Source organism: Rissa tridactyla, chromosome 7, assembly GCF_028500815.1.
Source record: "Rissa tridactyla isolate bRisTri1 chromosome 7, bRisTri1.patW.cur.20221130, whole genome shotgun sequence".
Classification (NCBI taxonomy): Eukaryota; Metazoa; Chordata; class Aves; order Charadriiformes; family Laridae; genus Rissa; species Rissa tridactyla.
The window spans coordinates 14,485,404-14,502,835 of NC_071472.1; the positions used below are offsets into that span (position 1 = coordinate 14,485,404).

Consider the following 17,432-nt stretch of genomic DNA (forward strand, 5'->3'; position numbering starts at 1 on the left):
GTACGTCTTGGAACAGTAATTGCTACAGAAGAAAAATACTTATACACAGTAGCCAATGTTTAACTGGGCATAAGAAAAGGAGAAGTATTAAGATCCCTACGTATTTTTAGCTGCACCTATCTAGTAGACAGCTTAGTTAGTTTGAGGTTACAAGTTGTGAGATGTCTTTCAGATGGCAAACGAACTCTTCAAAACCATTTAACTATTTAGAAACGTAAGTTTTCTTTCTAAAACAAACGCAAAGATTAACATTGAAATAATACTTTAAATTTACTTTTCAGAACTGCTGTAAGTGCTTAGGAGTCAAAGTCATACAAAATTTTTAACTATCCCATGAAATACATTCACTTCCTTCCTATTCTAATTTTACATTCTATACATATTGATATTTTATGCTTTCATGTATTTTGATAGTTAAGACATTTAAGGTGCATAAAAGACTCCACAAAATCTTCTTCCCCAAGAAAGAAAAAAAATAAAAGATGCCTCCCCCAAAAGCTCAAGACAAATCACTTCAGATGTTCAGGTTTAAATCCAGTTTACTACAAATCTAAAACATCTTTTTCTTCCTCTTCTCTTTTCTGCTTTCCTTCTCTAACATAATCCAAAACAGCACCCATTTATTCAACAGTAAGGGTGTCTTTATTTCACTTTAGAAGAGAATTCAACCAAAGTCAATTAGACACTCAATATGGAATAAGAACATCCACAAGAACAGGCTTGGAATAACGATCTTGCTTATTAGCAGAAATTCCTATGTAGACAAATCCTGTGCATTTTTTTATATCATAATAGATCTGATACAGGTAAGCACTAAACACAAGCAGAAATCCTAAAGGAAAGGCAATTCAGCATTTAACTAAAATGCATAATACTTTGAGAAATCCTGTTGGTATATATAACATATATAGACATACAAACCATCAAAAGCATTCCAAACATCCTTAAGGTTTAAAAAAACATATGATCAGCTCACCCTGGCACATTGTCAGCACTGAAAAACATGTTTAAAGCAGCCAGAACAGACCATAGAGTAGATGTATTAAAGCCTTTAAAGGATGTCTACTCCTCACAACTATTAAAATTACATTAATTGCTCAGAAACAAATTAATTTTTTTTCACCTTCCTGGCTTCTTTTTCCAAACATATATAAAAAAAAGCATACCAGACTGATAATCTTGTTGCAAATGCTGTAAATCTGAACTAGGACACAAATATTAAGAGCAAGCTGCAATTACTTGTATTGCCACACTAGGACAGTCAGATCCAGATGTTCCTGTTGATCAGCCTTTTGTCTGTCCTAATAAGGCACTGAGTAGCAGCATTCTTTTTCAGAGAAATGGGGACAGAACTAGAATTTCTCTTATTACCTCAGCTTGTTTCAGCAAAAATCTCCTGAAGTAAGAGGCCATTATATCAGTTTGTTGCCATGAGCTCAGTAAATCAGGATATCTACCTATAACATAGGTTACTGTAAGAACTAAGTTTCTAATATTTATATTAAAATTGTAAACATGTCTTATGAGTTGGAATACGATGTATGTGAAAGGAACTGGATTCCTTTTAAAAACAAAGACATTTCAGAACTCACAAAGAATGTTATCTGTTTCCAGGTGTAGTCTCATACAAAACGGTAAAGAAAGTCTGGAAAACAACTGCACAAGAGAAACTGTCTAAACTTTTAAGAGACTGATCTATTTCTTAGAAAACAGTTTTCTAAATACATTTTAAAAACCAGGCTTTTATGTTCTACAGACAGTAATGAATTTAACCCTAGTTTACCTCGACAAGTTTACAAAATAACATGTAAAAATTCTCCACTGAAACTTTTGCTCCAGCTTAGGGAAGAAATTTTTTACAATGAGGGTGGTGAAACACTGGCACAGGTTGCCCAGAGAGGTGGTAGATGCCCCATCCCTGGAAACATTCAAGATCAGGTTGGACAGGGCTCTGAGCAACCTGATCTAGTTGAGGATGTCCCTGCTCATTGCAGTGGAGTTGGACTAGATGACCTTTAAAGGTCCTTTCCAACCCAAACTATTCCACGATTCTATATTCACGGTCACCCCTAGCTGGTGCTGTGGGTGAAACTTAGTTCTCTTCTGTTATCCAAGCCAGTAACAAAAATCATCAGCCAACACAGACTGTGTGCAGAAACTATTAGGTACATTCTGCCCTGACAGTAAACCACTGATAATTATTCGGTGGGTTAGCCTCGCTCCTGCTTCATATTGGGAGCTGTTACTTACATTACCAGCAACATTCCCAAATTACTCTCCTACTTACCAATTCATGATTCCTAAAACCAAAGAAATGTTCTTATGCCTTAAGTACTTGATTTCATATTATTAAATGGTATCAATTCTTTTAGTACTCAAATCTATAAATTTATCTTATTTTCCTTACAGGATAATCCAGTCCTCTGAAATACTAAAAAAATTCTCTAAACTATGTTATCTACAGTTTTTAATAAGAAGAGATATAATTCTTGCACCAAGGTTATTAATGAACGTAATGAGACAGGATTAATTTCAAGACTGACTTTTGAAGAGCATGACTAATAATCTCTCTCCATCCTGTTGGCTGCTCTTACAGTATAGCCATTTGCAGCCTTCTCTTTAGTCAGCTTCTGATCCAATTTATGCTTTCTCTACTAATCCCAGTAGTTTTCACAACCCCTCGTGGAAACTATCCAGTCATTTACTGAAATTTAGATAAGATCTACCTCATTCCCAGTAACACAAGTGTAAATTCAGGCAAAAAAAATAAAAAAAAAATCTTTTTTTGTCATTAGTGTCTTCAGAACATAAGAACAACATTTATTCTTAAAAATTTAGTTAGAAAACTATTTTCTGAAAACATACATTTCTTTTATAAGTTTGGACAATTTCTATACTCTATCAAACAGGCGTAATCCACTGCAAAAGTACAGAAATTGCATACAAAGTGGTTATACACCAATTCAGCAGAAGAAGATCTTAGAAGGTAAGTGGGAAGGAAAGAAAATATTTTTAGTAGGTCATAAGATACAAACATAAACCAACTATGTCATGCTGTTGTAAAGAGGGAATTCCTCATATGAGGGTGCTTAGTCAGGCACACAGCCCACGGGATTGATGAAGGTCCTCTCTCATGCTGCTCAGTATTGCAAAAGCTCAAATGGATTCACTCTTAAGCTTCCAAAAAAAAGACATAGATCAATTAAGAACAGTCAAGAGATTGCCCCAGTACCAAGCAGCACCAAAATGAAATACCTGAAAAAGCACAATAATGATAAAGCAGAAATAATTCAGATCACTTAACCTAAAATCGCAAAAATTGTATGTATTCAAAGTTTTCAAGCACTTTGAAACACAATTTTTTCTCCATATATAGCTAATGGAATATTTATTAAGAAGCTTAAGATGTAACACAAATTAGATATTATTTTTTTAAAATTATATGGAGGAGAGCAACATTCTCACAGACATACTGCCCAGGCAAGAGAAAAAAGCACTTCTGGAAAATGAATGATTAGTACATAATACAGTAAATGAAGTGGTCAGGGAAGAATTTAGTCCAAATTTAGGACTATATTTTTGTCTCTGAGGTAAATTTCTAACCACCTGTTCTATAAACAGAGCATAAGGAACCTCAAGCAGTTCAAAACAATATTCAATCAAAGGGATTACACGATAGGGTGGAGCTACGAAACACAGTGTGCTGTATCAAGCAATAAAGTCTTTGTTGCTCCATACAAATAATATATTTTAATACATCCATGCTTCAGGTCTTCTGGCAACTACTTGCAAGAGCTAGGAAGACTGTTTCTTTCCCAGTCTTCCCCAAATCTCTTATCTATTTCTTTTCTCTTCTGTTTCTCCTTGCTGCATTCAAAACAAGTAACATGTTTTTCTCCTTTCCACCATTACGTTTGGGATTGACTACGTAAAAGTAGCAGTGCAAGAGGAGACGGATAATACCCACAATGGTTTCAAGAAAAACATGAGGTGTCTAGTTCGTCTTGCTTACTGTCATAAGCTGGGTTTCATAAAGAAGCAGAAAACCCGCAAACCTAAAAATACATAGGAATGCTTGCTTTCAGACAAAGCTTTTTCTGACCCTTTACAGAACCAAGTTTCCCTTACAAAACCATGATTTTTAGATGCCCGTTATTACTTCTTCCACTCTGGCTCGTATACCAGTTAAATACCAAGCATCTGCAAGAACACAGGAAGGGCCAGAGTGTGTTTCAGGAAGAAAACCATGTTTAATAAATTTCAGACATTAGGCTTACAGATTATGCCAGCAAACGTTCCATTATCTTGTTTCTGTAAATGCTGAACAGCCAGGGAAATTAAAAGAAGCTTCATGTTGCAGTGACAAAAATAAGATAGGTTTTGGTGTACCTATCAGTCAGTTGAAATGCAGACATTAGCACACTAACTTTGTGGATGCTTGAATGACATAAGTGTCAAGATGAAAGCAGCTGACTCAAATGCAATCTGAATTAGACAGAAGTGGTAAAAGGAAATGGGGAAGAACTTTGAGGAACCAACAGAAGTTCTGACTTCACTTCCTTTTTTTTTTTTTTTTTTTTTAAGGTAATACGATGACAGCACTCAAATCCTAAATGCATATAATTCCAAGTGACAACATTGAACACTAATGGAACTGCAGTTATGACGCTGTCTGTGCTACCAGTCTTACTCCTCACCATGATCTACCATACCTCTCTTCCCCTTCATCACCACTAAAATCTTTCTCAAGGTGCAGTGTAAGTTTCACCTAAATAGTCTGTCCACTCCATACATTAGGAGAGGGAAGGACTAGAGACAGGCCATGCTTCCCTAGCTCTCCACCTAGCTGAAACGTTTCCCAAGTGCCAAAACACACATATACCACCAGCACCTGCTCATGCAACAAGGTAGATGAGGATGGGACTGCTGGTCTTCATCTCACAGTAACCAGAAGGATGGGTGGAAAGCCTCAGCACCAGTTGGTTCACAAGATGAAATTCCACAAAACGGTTCCTAACACCACCTCATGCTCCTCACACAGAACCAGCTTGGCTGGTAAACAGGAATTAGGAGATTGGGGGGGTAGGGGAAGGCTACTGCCACCTAAAAGCCCCTGCTGGTAACATGACATTGTTTTTCAAACTATCAGCAACAGTAAAAAACAAAATGCAGAAAAATCCATTGATCTCTGAGTACTCTCCTGACGACCAGAACAAAACACTGTTCTCTTCTGGATGTGCTTTCCACCCAAGGTGAGAACAATACACTCTTACCTGACAGAAACTGCATGTAAGAGCTGCCCAAAAGCCACAGCACTCAAAAAGGTCCATTTACAAGGCAGTAAGCACTACTGAACAGAGTGTTGTATGTCATGGCACGACATCTTGTTATCAATTTCAGACTGTTTCCAAAGAAAAGAAGCACCAATTCTCTAAGCCTTCTAGTGTGCTGAAACAACTTCCTTCAAGACCATTTCACTTTCTATAACCCACCTTAAAACTTCAGGATCAAAAGGACTGTTACAGCTGACGTAGCCAGAGGTGTAATGCAAATACCAAAGGCTGGAAGTACTTCCAAGATAACCCTGTACTCTCACAGGTTGGTTACTTCTGTGGTCATTATACTCAGGAAATTGAGCATTTTGGAGGAGAGGATACGCTTTGCATTATATGAGTTGAACAGACAAAAATTAACGCAACAACTCCATTCTTTAAAGTTTTCTTTTATATTTTCATTACAATACAGAAATAAGAGACTACACTTAACATGTGGTTGACCTTTGAGGAGAAATCCACCAGTGGGTACTTCACTGACAATCTTTGCACAGAACTGAACATGCAAATTAACATGAATAGAGCTTCACAGAAAAGATAAAAATTACACTGTTTTGGAACGCTGAATGTAAATACATCATTTTCAAATGAAACCGTCAAACATCTTGTTGTGGTGGTAAAAACCAAATCACTATGCAAAATGATAATACAAGAAAAGTCAATTGTATGTTTCTAATAATAAATGCTCTTGTGGCTTTTGAAGTAAAAAAAAAACTCTTGGCTGAATTGAAGCATTGATTTCTGTAGTTATTTATGTGCAGTTCCTATTAGAATTCTATTGAATTCCTTGAATGTTGAATGGAAGTGCTTTTGAAAACACACACAAAAACTGTTAAACAAGGGACAAAATAAATGGAAAGCCTAGCGTTGCCAAAAAAAGTTTAAAAAGTCAACAGAACATTTCAGCATTTTTTTTTTGAAGTGCAAGCATGTACGATGCTGTTTGGCAGAAATTATTAACTCTATTACAAAAAAAAATATACAAAATACGTTTCCCTATCACTTCTGAAGAGGAAGCATGAACATTGGTATTTGCTTCTCAAGTATTATTTAAAAAAATCTTGGGATGCTCTTCAAATATGTTCTATAATAAAACAGGGATTTACTGTTACAGAATTTTGCCCACTGCACACCAATATGACAGTATGTTATTTAGCATGTGTACAGATACCTCTGAAGGGTACAATAAACACTAATTATATTATGGACAAAAGACACTTCTGAAAAGGTAATTCCCTACTGACTATAGGCCACATCTGTTAACATAGCTACTACGAATACATATATTATAAAACATTCTCTGCAAGTGCTAGAAATACATTGAAAGCTTGAGATCCGGGTTGCTAATGCTCTCGTTCATATGCATTAATTCATTTTTATACCATTATTCATAGCCTTTGAAGCATCTGCAGGGCAACAAGATATCCCACCAACACTGGAAGGAGATGAGTTTGTTATCTGACGAGGAACTATACCTCAACTTCAAAAATGTTAGGCCTTCAAAACACAATTTGTTTTCTATTAATTGTACATTGCAAAGTGGGCTTCAAGCCCATTCCCATACTTTGGAAGCTACAACAAAAATAACATTAATTTGTTTTAGTAATAATTAGTCAACTTTTTTTTTTATTGTAACTTAGATACAAAGGATTATTATAAATGCAATGAACAGCCACTAAGAAAGGCATCTCTTCCTTTCAGGAGTTTTGCTTTAAAGTGTGTCAATGGATTATGTCTTAGTGTTAGATGTTATGAAAATAAAGATATTTATACATGGCCAAAAGAAAACGTTTCACTGTGGCTTTTTCTGAGCTCTAATTATAGTTATTCAAGTCCAATTGGCTTTCTGTTTGCAGCAGAAAAATAGCAGCAAAAAGAAGTTTACCTTCAGAACTTCTGTATCAGTCTATCTTTATTTTCACTTAAGACTACAGCTGTTTTCTCATACACTTAGAATGGAAAATAATGAACACTTCTGGAAAAAAAAAAAATCACATCACAGAGTGCTCTTCCCTTTAGCGACTTAAGTAGTCAGTAACTTACTTTGAAGCAACTTAAAATTATTATAATAGCACCACTTGGTACACATAAGGATTCATTTTTTTCTATTTTTCCCATTTGCTCGTAGCACAGTAATTCTGTTGAACTATGGCAACTACTTCAATTTTGGGGAAGCCACTGCCAATTTGCAGCTACACATTTTTCTCCCTAACATGACGACATGATTTGCTATCACACACTGCCCTCAGACGAGGGATGGATCTCTGGTGATATAACACATCCCAGCTTATTTTACACAACTGCTAGAGCACACATAATTGTCACAGCACACCAGGTGCAGCAGAATGCAAAATATATTCATAATGAATATGGAAGACTTGAGTTTAAAATGCCTTTTGCAAATACCAGAGTCATGACAATCATTTCCCAGAACAGTTAGGATTAATCTGTTTGTCTGGAAGATATAGCAAGAAAAAAATAATACCGTAAAGAGGTGGGTTGAAAAAAATGCTTACATCAATGTAGCTTAGAATGAAAAAACAGAGATTTAACAAAGTAGCTTTATTGGAAATGTAAGTTCTATTCAAAGGTGGCTATATGTTATCTGAAGTTTCAGATGTTAATCAGATTTCTCTTTCAAGCTACTCTCTCACATACCATTTCATTAGTACAATTCCTACAAAGCACTTTTATTTCTGTTTTCTCAGGACTGTGTATGTTGTTTTCAGTGCCAAAGAAGTTATTATCTACATCACCCTTATTCAGAGAGGGATGCTCTTTATGAAAATCCTTCTGCAGAAAACATCTAGCATTAATGAGCTGCACGCAGAGCTTTCCTGTAAAAGGAGGAAGAACATATGGGGGGGGGGGGGGGGGGGGCAGGGCATGTAGAACCAGAATCATACAAAAAGGAGGCAATGCCTCTGCTGGTAACTACAACTGAGTCTTTTAATTGCTTACTTCAGTTTTATTAAATAGCTTATAGCTATCTAGAGAATTTCTAATCTTTCATTTAATTAATCTCAAGAATGAAGTTCTCCTGTAGGAATTTCCTCTTGGAGGACTTTTTGTCAGTTGTTAATTTTCAGTCTATTTTCTAGTCTTCCAGAGAGGAATTGTGTTCTAAGTGTAACTGTATATATCCTTAGTGGTTACCCATGCCTCATTTTCTTACCCTATCTCTCCCAGCTTTTTAACTGGCATGGTTTTGAAAGCAGAAATATTTTAATTAATATATTTATTACATCTATTATTCAATTCAATAAAATCTTCTTAAGTATTACAAAATCTGAAAATTATCCAGTTTCTGCAACCACAGGGATGGTGAAAAGTCAAAAATGGCTTTACAAAAAGAAAGCCCAGAGAGCATCCACCGCATTCTGCCCCTCCCCAGACACACACTCACACCAAGTCACTTCCCCCAGCAGATCTGAGAGCTGTAGAACAAAGGACTCAAAATCTATACCAGGAGCTAAGGGAAAAGACAGTATCACCAATGTCTTAAGTCTCTAAAGTAATAGCAAATCTGTTAAGTGAAGATGCCAAAAAAATTGTAAGCAGATCACACCACACAGGAAAGCAAAGCAAAAAATAAGTTTTCCCAACAAAGATCTCAAAATGAAATTGTTTCCTTAGTCACAGACATGAAGTTCTGAAGGTTTAAAAACAAGCTGCTTCCAAAGTGAGTAGCTTATGAATTTGACTTATATGGTATATTTTAATTTTTCATAAAATGAAAACAGAAGCAAAATATCAATTAGTGAAGGGTTAAAAGAGTAAAAAAAGTAAAAAACTCTTACCACCATTAATGTTCTGTCCCTCCTTACCTAGTTGCACATATAGTGAACTTGAGAAGAGATGTCAGAAGCATGACTAGAAGCAACTGTTAGCCCTATACTGAAACATCTAAATCAGTAGTCTAATTCAAGCTCACAGAAAACAAGCCCAAAAATATCCAATCAATTTGGAGGTACGACCCCATAATATAGTGACTGATCTATTTGTTCCATTGTAGTGTCACTTCTGTATTTCAGTTTCCCTCTCCTGTGGTTGGGTGTACCACAGTTATTTCAGTAGAAGCTTCCCATGAGGTCATAAGATTTTCTGCTACTGAAAACCAAAAACATATTCACCTTCCTTTTTAATTATGTTTTTCAAAATCTTCTTTCACCTCTTCTCCATCCAGACTTAGACAAAGGTAATACATCCCTTCAGTTTTAAAGAGGCAGCCACATTTTAGTCTTTTGAACCACCCCTTTTTCATAGGCATTATATCTGGAAAGGTCCTTCCAAACATTAGATTTAAACGGATCAGCTCCACAGAAAGCAGGTGCATTCAGATGATCTAACAGGATGCAGTATCTTCTTACAGAGTCAACACACAAGCCAAAAACATAGTAAGTGGGGAATTACTTGCAGATTAGGATTCCCAAGACTCACCCATAGCCTCATTTGCACTCAAGTACTAAAAACAGACTGTGGCATCAATCATAACAGCAGCCTGCCTCCCAAAAAAAGCCCAGAACCTCTTCCAAGGAAAGCCTTAATAGCAGCTCACAGTTTGGAGGTTACAGGCCACAGTGATTTAAAACTCAAATGCCAAGTTCTGTAAAATTTTATTTTTAAGAAGTCAAACCACTTGATACACATCTCTTCCCCTGAAGTATACCTTTTCCAACTAGGGACACTATATAAACTCAGTAAAACATTTAAAAACAGTACTGAAGCTGTATGCAGTTTAGAGACACAATAGAAAGCTGGCATATACAATGCACATATACAATCCATATGGGGGAAAAAACAACTTACAATGCAGCACATCGCTGGTCATCAGCACCGGCCACCTTTAACCCTATTCACACATCAGAAGACAAAAATATATCTCCTTACTCTTTCAGAAGACACTAAAAACTTGTTGCAAGTATTAAGACAGACAAATGAAAAGTGACGTGTTAATTTTAACTCTCTCCAAAGCAAATTTTTCATGGAAAGACTGCAGCTTTTTCCCAAAAATATTTCTGAATTCACTGACGAGGTTCATAGTAAAACTGTGGGTGGTTTTTTTTTTTTTTGGGGGGGGTGGGGGGGAAGGGGGTGGGTTGGGGGTGTTAAGCAAAAGCATTGAATCACAGTTGTAAGATCTGGGAAGCATATTTTTCTGTCCTGAGTGAAATACATCCCATTTTGGATTTTTTTTTTTGTTCAAATCAGTTATGATAAGAGCTGTAAGTTACAAATGAACATGTTTCTCAACTTACAACTATTTGACATGGCTCAGGAAAATATAAGGCAAAGCATGATTGAGAAATTATCTGTTCATCCAGACAAAACTCTGCTAACCTGGGCATTCAGAGAGCATTATTAGCAATAACTCTTCTGACACTGACTGGTATATTTCTACGTGCTCTTATTGAAAAGGTGGTCATTTCTCTACCTAAAGGACAGTGGAATTAGCAACATTTCTATTCAAAGCTGAACTATGAAGTTAGTTCATCATTGTATCTCTACTGGCACAGACAAGAGGGAGCACAAGTTTCTGCTATGTCACACTTGATCCTCTTCTTTTAAAAACACAGCTTTACCAAATCCACTTGCTTGACTCTTTTGCAAATACCACCTTCCACTGCAAAAAGAAAACACAGAAATCTTGCTTCTTAGCCTTTTTCCAAGACAAAGTATGTTAGCACATCCCTATGAGACAAAAGAGACACAGCAGGCTCTTATCTTTTACCAGCTGCTGCTTTGGTTTATATGGAGAGCTATCTACTGCAGCTACAGTTTCAATTTCTGGTTTTAAACCTGACTGATGCCATTAAAAAAAAAAAACAAAACCAAACAAAAAACAAACAAACTAAAAAATGTTAAGACTCATCTAAGAATAATTTTCTCATCTGAGAAAACACCTTTTATGTAACTTTCATTGCGCTCAATAGACACTTAGTTTCAGGGCAGGGCAGTACTGATACAATTTGTCTCTCATTTCTGTCTTTTGCAACAGACACAGAACATTGTTTGGGTTTTGGTTGTGTTTGGGTTTTTTTTTGTAGAGTAGAGAGAGGTTGGTATACAAATGCAACAAACTGGCCAAAGAACTCAGGAAAAGCTAAAGTACACTCAACTGTCTTAAAAGTTAGTATCCTTTTAGAGACAAAATAAGTGAGGATCATTTGTTTAACCCAAACACAGTTAACTGGCATAAAGCCAAATCAATTTATACTGTTACTCCTAACAAATACCAAAACAGAGCTTACATTTAAATAAATTTTTTAATTAGTTTATGAAAACTATCAAACAAAATAGCAAAATTATACGCAACTAAGGTGCCCAGACTGGAACATCATCTCCCCAAAAGCACTAGTTAGAACAAGGTTTTTAGCATTTAATACCAGATATTTAGCAATTTTTAGTTTAAAGTATAAATCCCAGGTTGATAAAAGAACTGAATACATCCTCCTTCAATCTAATCTACACCATTCTAATTAAAAAAAAATCCAAGTGTGAAAATGTTAATCTCTAGCAGCACTACATTTGATTTTCATTTGAAGATTTTGGCTTTTTGGTCATGCAGAATAATTCAGTCATTATTCTCTCAGCTAGTCATCCTGCAGAAGATAAGGAATACCCAGAAAGGCAATATAAGAACACACATACCAGAGGAAGTGGATTATCAATTTTCCCCTCCTAAATCTTATGGATGGCCTGAAAACTCTTAAGTGGCAACTGCACTTCATTCCCCACTCAGTGAAAATATTTACCAGAGCATTCTTCATTACAGATCATAAGTACTCATAATTAAAAGACTGTTTATTTTTAAATGGATATTAGCCATTTCCCCCTTCCCCGTCTAACTGTATAGATGGCAGTATCTCATAAGCCACGCAAATGGAATTCATTTATCATCCAACAGTTGCCTTATAACTTGTCCAAGAAGTAATTGCAGTGTGAGACAGAGAAGTGTGCCAAGAGAGCTCTAATTGCATCACCCTACCAAGTCTTTTTTGAAGGTGCATAAACTGAGAAAGGAGAAGCTGGTTCCATTCTCACATTTCAAACAAAAATTCATCTAGTTATGTTCATCTGACCTACCCAAGGAACTATGTGACTATCAGCCGTAATATTCTGTAGCATATACTGGGACACCGTGTGTACAATCAGCACAGACTTTAGTACACTGTAACCCAGATGACCACAAAAAGAGCATATTCTTGTAACCTACATCTGGACATCTAATTCTGGTATGTCGACACATCAATAAAACTTCTGTGTACACATTAACTACTGCAAACTTGAAGTAAATTATCTTGTACATGATAAATAGCAATAGTTTTCTAATAATTATGAAATACTCCAAAATAAGAAAGGAGATTTTGAATATGTACCTGCACATACGTTATTCTATGAAGGCTTTCAAAAGCCTACATAAAATTATTTTTGTACCAATTGAATGGATTACAAGTCCTCAAGGAAAAACAGCCTCTATTCTCAAACAAGCGTATATGAACAGCTGGCCCAGATGGCAAAAACCTGCTGTTGTATTACCAGGCCACTCTTGAGGTCTTTTGGTTTTGCCTCCTGCTCAGGCCATCCTCCCCCTTTTTCTTACACCTTCACAGTTTTGTCTTTCCAGTACAAACAATTATACACACACTCAAACCATTTTCACAGTTGTTCAGACTGGAGCACAATAAAACCCATGAGAATTTTGTCTGACCATTTTATGAAAAGTGACAGCACCAGAGTGAAAGTGTGGTATTTAAAAAAAAAAAAAAAAGCACAGTTAACCATCTGCTGAAAGATTCTCTTGTTTGACCATTTTTATAATTGGTGAGAATGGAAGCAAGGTGACACAAAAACAGGATGTGAAGGCATGGGATTCATGTGATCTTGTACCAAATTTAAACCCAAACCGAGGAGGAGCAGGGAGGGATGAGGCAGAATCATGATGTATCAAAGGCTCTAACTAATGGTAGTATGAAAACCTAAGATGACAGACTACAGGAACACACTATTTATCAATTTTAGAAAAATAATCTAACATTGACTTCAACAACAAAAATGCATGCACACACCTACTATCTGTTTTAATTAAGTTTTGGTCAGAATTTTTAATCCATAATTTTCAGAAGACACTTAATCCAACCCGTTTACCTTGTCCAAAGCTCTAGGCTGCGACGAGCAATCCATTCCATCTTTGTTTCCCATCTACAGGTTAGCTTATGGGATCAAGTGAACCATCCTGAGTATGTTCCCCTCCAGTACATTCAAACTTACAACTTCCAGCCAGTTCTCCAGAACATGCTTGTAGAGTACACATTCCACTTTTTATGTGTGAACATAAATCAATGCACAAAACTTCCATGTACGTTCAACAAAACATTCATAAAATAACCCACCAAGGATAACAAGACCCTAGTGATACAGACCCCCCCAATGCTGATCAGTACCTTTCAGCAGCACTAAGGTACAATATGAAAACAATTTCAAACAAAAAACAAGAAACACCTCTTTTTCACAAAATAATCATGTCACACACCATTGTATGAGGCTGTTACTCTGGGCATCAACCCTGCAGCTCTGCGCACATGCAGCCTATATGACATGCCACACAAACACAAAGGCTAACAACAAAACGTACAAAACATTCACACGCAGCAAATGCTGATGATAAACATCGGCCTAGTGTCTACAGAACCAATGTCTGAGCTCCAGTTCCTGCACAGTTTTGTGTAGGTGGATCCCTCTGCCCAAAGAGGGGTCACTGCAGGATCAGAGCCAAAACAATGTACCCTGGGTATTAACTTACCATATATTCCTAATATGCTAATGGCAGTAACATGTAAATAGTACTCCATGAACTCTGTTCATTAGTAGAGCTCATCCACTTCATAGAGTAATTAGAATTACTTCCAAGATTACAGGATTTTGCTTTTATTCATGTTTTACCAATGTAGCTGCTAATAATAAATTAATTCTAGCCACAGAAAAACAGTGTAGGTTTAGCTTTCCTGCTGCTACACTGTAAGTATACCCAACCCTGAAAGTATTTTTAGCAAGGGTGTTCAATCAATACTGCCATGTACAACCCAAATTAGACATTAGCAGGACAACAGAATTGTAAAGCATGGCAACAAACAATACAATTCATGGAAAATTTTATGGAACAAGAAATAAACATGAAACTAAACTCCAAGTAGGTGAACCTGATTCCAAACAAACTTAACTGCAAACAGAAGAAAAAAGTACCAAAAGGTAAAATATTAATGCATTTCTGCTTTTGAGGAAAATGTATTTGTATTTCAATGTTCGATCTAACTTAAAAGACCTACAAATAAAACCACGAACACAATCTAAAAATACCCAGAAACTGTAATGACAACAAAATTACCTCAAAAAAAATCAGACCAACAGTTACATTTCTGAGTTTATAAACGTGCCTGGGAAACATACAGACACACACTTACGTATTTGTAAGCTTATCACCCAGAATCATATTTTACCAACATGGTGCAAGCCAGAGTCATGCCAATATGCAAAAACAACTTTTTAGGTCAGTGAAGCAAGAAATCCATTGTCAAGAAAATGGCATCCATAAGATTACGATACTGAATATTTTATGTTTAGGCAATGAACTGGAAAACTTTTCTAAGACAGAGATATCTAATAAGAAAATAGTTTTACCAATTCTCATCTAATTCATTCTTCTATTCCTGCAACACACATTTATGATGTGACAAGCTCATAAACGTCTGCATGTGTGTGAACACACACCAGTGGCTCCCAACATTACAGGGCTGTTATTTGCCAACAAGCAGCAGGCAAACATGTGCACTCACAAAACCCCCTTAACCATTCAACACAGAGCTTAGCTCTGGGCAAGAGAAATGCCCCATGGGTGAGAAAAATGTATGTGCATACTCTAGTCTGACAATTATTCTTCAGCTGAGATCCATTAGCACTTCTGTAATACACAAATCACATAGAAAATTTTCTATCTCACAGTTAAAAAAAATTTATAACAGCTTGGCCACATTGAAGTCCTGGAAGGGTATAAGTAGCAGCACAAAGTTCACTCACGTTTATTTTACATCTGAACGACATATATTCTTTGCATAGGCAAGCGGTGGGAACATTTCACCTACACTGGCAGCTACCTAGTTTTAGCAACTAGCTCTTGGAGATTTTTGAAAGGAAAAAGACGTTATTCCTCTTCCAGCCGGTGCTTCAACAGTACACACGCGTTAACCCATCACCAGGTACACCCAAAGCCTCTGTCGCATATAGACACACGCGATTATACAAGCCTTCTGCTTGCGGGAGATACTAAAAATGTACCAGAGGAATGCAACGCCAGCGCTCAAACCCATTTTCCCTGCCCATAACCAGGGCAACGTGCACATGTGCCTAGAAAGCACAGGAACGCAAACTTTCATATTAAACATACCTAAAAATATATATTTTTTTTTTAAATAAAAATCCGTTTCGGGCGTTCAGCTGAGTTTACAACATTTTTTTTTTTTTTTTTACAGACCCCAAAAGGCCCCCACGACCTGCCCCCGCCGCTCGCTCCCCCGAAGGCTGTTTAGGAGCCCTCTCCGCGGGCCGGGGGTCGCTTTCAACAACACCCCCCCACCACCACCACCCCCCCCCGCCCCCAAAAAAAACCAACACCCTTCGCCAGAGCGGAGCTAGATCTCCTCTCTTTTCGGAGGAGGGGGCAGAAGGGGAAGCCCCCACACACACACACACACGGCCCCCCTCCTTCAAAAAAGCTTTCGGCAGAGCCGCTCTCCGTCAACGGCGACCTAGGCGCGAAGTTGTGGGGAAGGGGGAGCGGGGCTGAGGCGGGGGGAGAGACGTTTTGGGGGGCGGGGGGGGTAGCGGGGCTGAGGGAGGGGAGAGCCGGGCTGGGGGGGGGGAACGGGGCTGAAGGGGTGAAAGCCGGGTTGAGGAGGCGGGGAGCGCGGCTAAGGCGGGGTGGGAGTGGGGCCGAAGCGGGGAGAGCCGGGCTGAGGAGGGGAGGGGGAGCCGGGCTGAAGTGTGGGAGAGCCGGGCTGAGAGCGGGGGAGCGGCGGCGCCTGGGCCCCCACAGCCGGCGGGGGGTGGTGGGGGTCCACAGCAGAGGAATGCGGCGCGCAGCACGCCCCCCGCCCCAGCCTCCTGCCGCGGCCACCCCGCTCCCCCCAGCACGGAAACACGGGCGCCCCGGCGGCCGCCTTACCTTCATATAACAGCCACGTCCTTCCAGATGGAGCGGGGACGGCGGAGGGAAGAGGCGCGGGGGCTGCGCTCGCCGCTGCCGCCCCGCGACCCCCCCCCCCCCAAAAAACAAGCCCCGCGCGCGCGCTGTCGGGCACGCGCCGCAGACTCTCGGGCACGCGCTGAGGGGCGGGCGCGCGCGCAGCCCCGCACCGCAGCCCCGCGCGCCGCCTTCAGTTCCCCCGCAGCCACCGGCCCGGCCGCAGCACCGCGAGCAGCGACAGCGGCCGCCCCGCGCCCGGCCGCAGCGGCGAGGGCCACATCCTACTGCGGCGGCTGGGCCGAGGGACCGGGGTCAGGGAAGAGCTGGGGGAGGAAGGGACGGGGAAGCCCCAGTGTGTGCGGGGGGGAAGGCGGCGGACCCCCTCCTCCGGCCTCTCCTTCCCCCCTCTCCTCACAGCGAGGGGACGGCGGGGCAGGCGGGTGCCGCGCGGGCCGGGGGTCCCCTCACGGGGCACGGCGCCGCCTCACACACAGCAGCGCGGAGCCCCGGCCGGGAGGTGGAGGGGAGCGGGGAGGGGAGGGGAGAGGAGAGCCGAGACGGCGGGGCTCTGCAGAGGCACCCTCCCTGCCGGCGAGTGAGCGAGTCTGTGGGAGAGAAGGGGGACGGAACAGCAGCCTCCTCCCCTCACAGCCGCCCTCCCGCCTCATACGGGCAGCATTGGCAGCATAGCAACGAACATGGCGGCTGCGCAGTCACCCGGCGGCGGGGGGGAGGAGGGGGGGAACGGGAGCCAGGTCATGAAAACTCGCGAGAGTGGAAAGGGAAGTGTGCTCTCCTTTTTGATTGGCCCAGCTGCTTGTCAGTAAAAGAGAGAAAGCAGGGCTGAGAGTCCACCCCGC

At 39.7% G+C, this 17,432-nt stretch overlaps 1 protein-coding gene across 2 annotated transcripts in view; it reads right to left on the reverse strand.

Annotated features, from left to right (window-relative positions):
- PTPN4 (protein tyrosine phosphatase non-receptor type 4) overlaps positions 1-16,714 on the reverse strand; it is a 120,637-nt gene extending 103,923 nt beyond the window's left edge. Inside the window, exon 1 of one of the 2 annotated variants that reach the window (XM_054210358.1) lies at positions 16,552-16,714. The gene's annotated coding sequence lies outside the window, so the exon portion shown is untranslated. The remainder of the gene's footprint in view (positions 1-16,551) is intronic. The other variant, XM_054210359.1, reaches the window with a different exon arrangement.
- Positions 16,715-17,432: the final 718 nt, after the last annotated feature.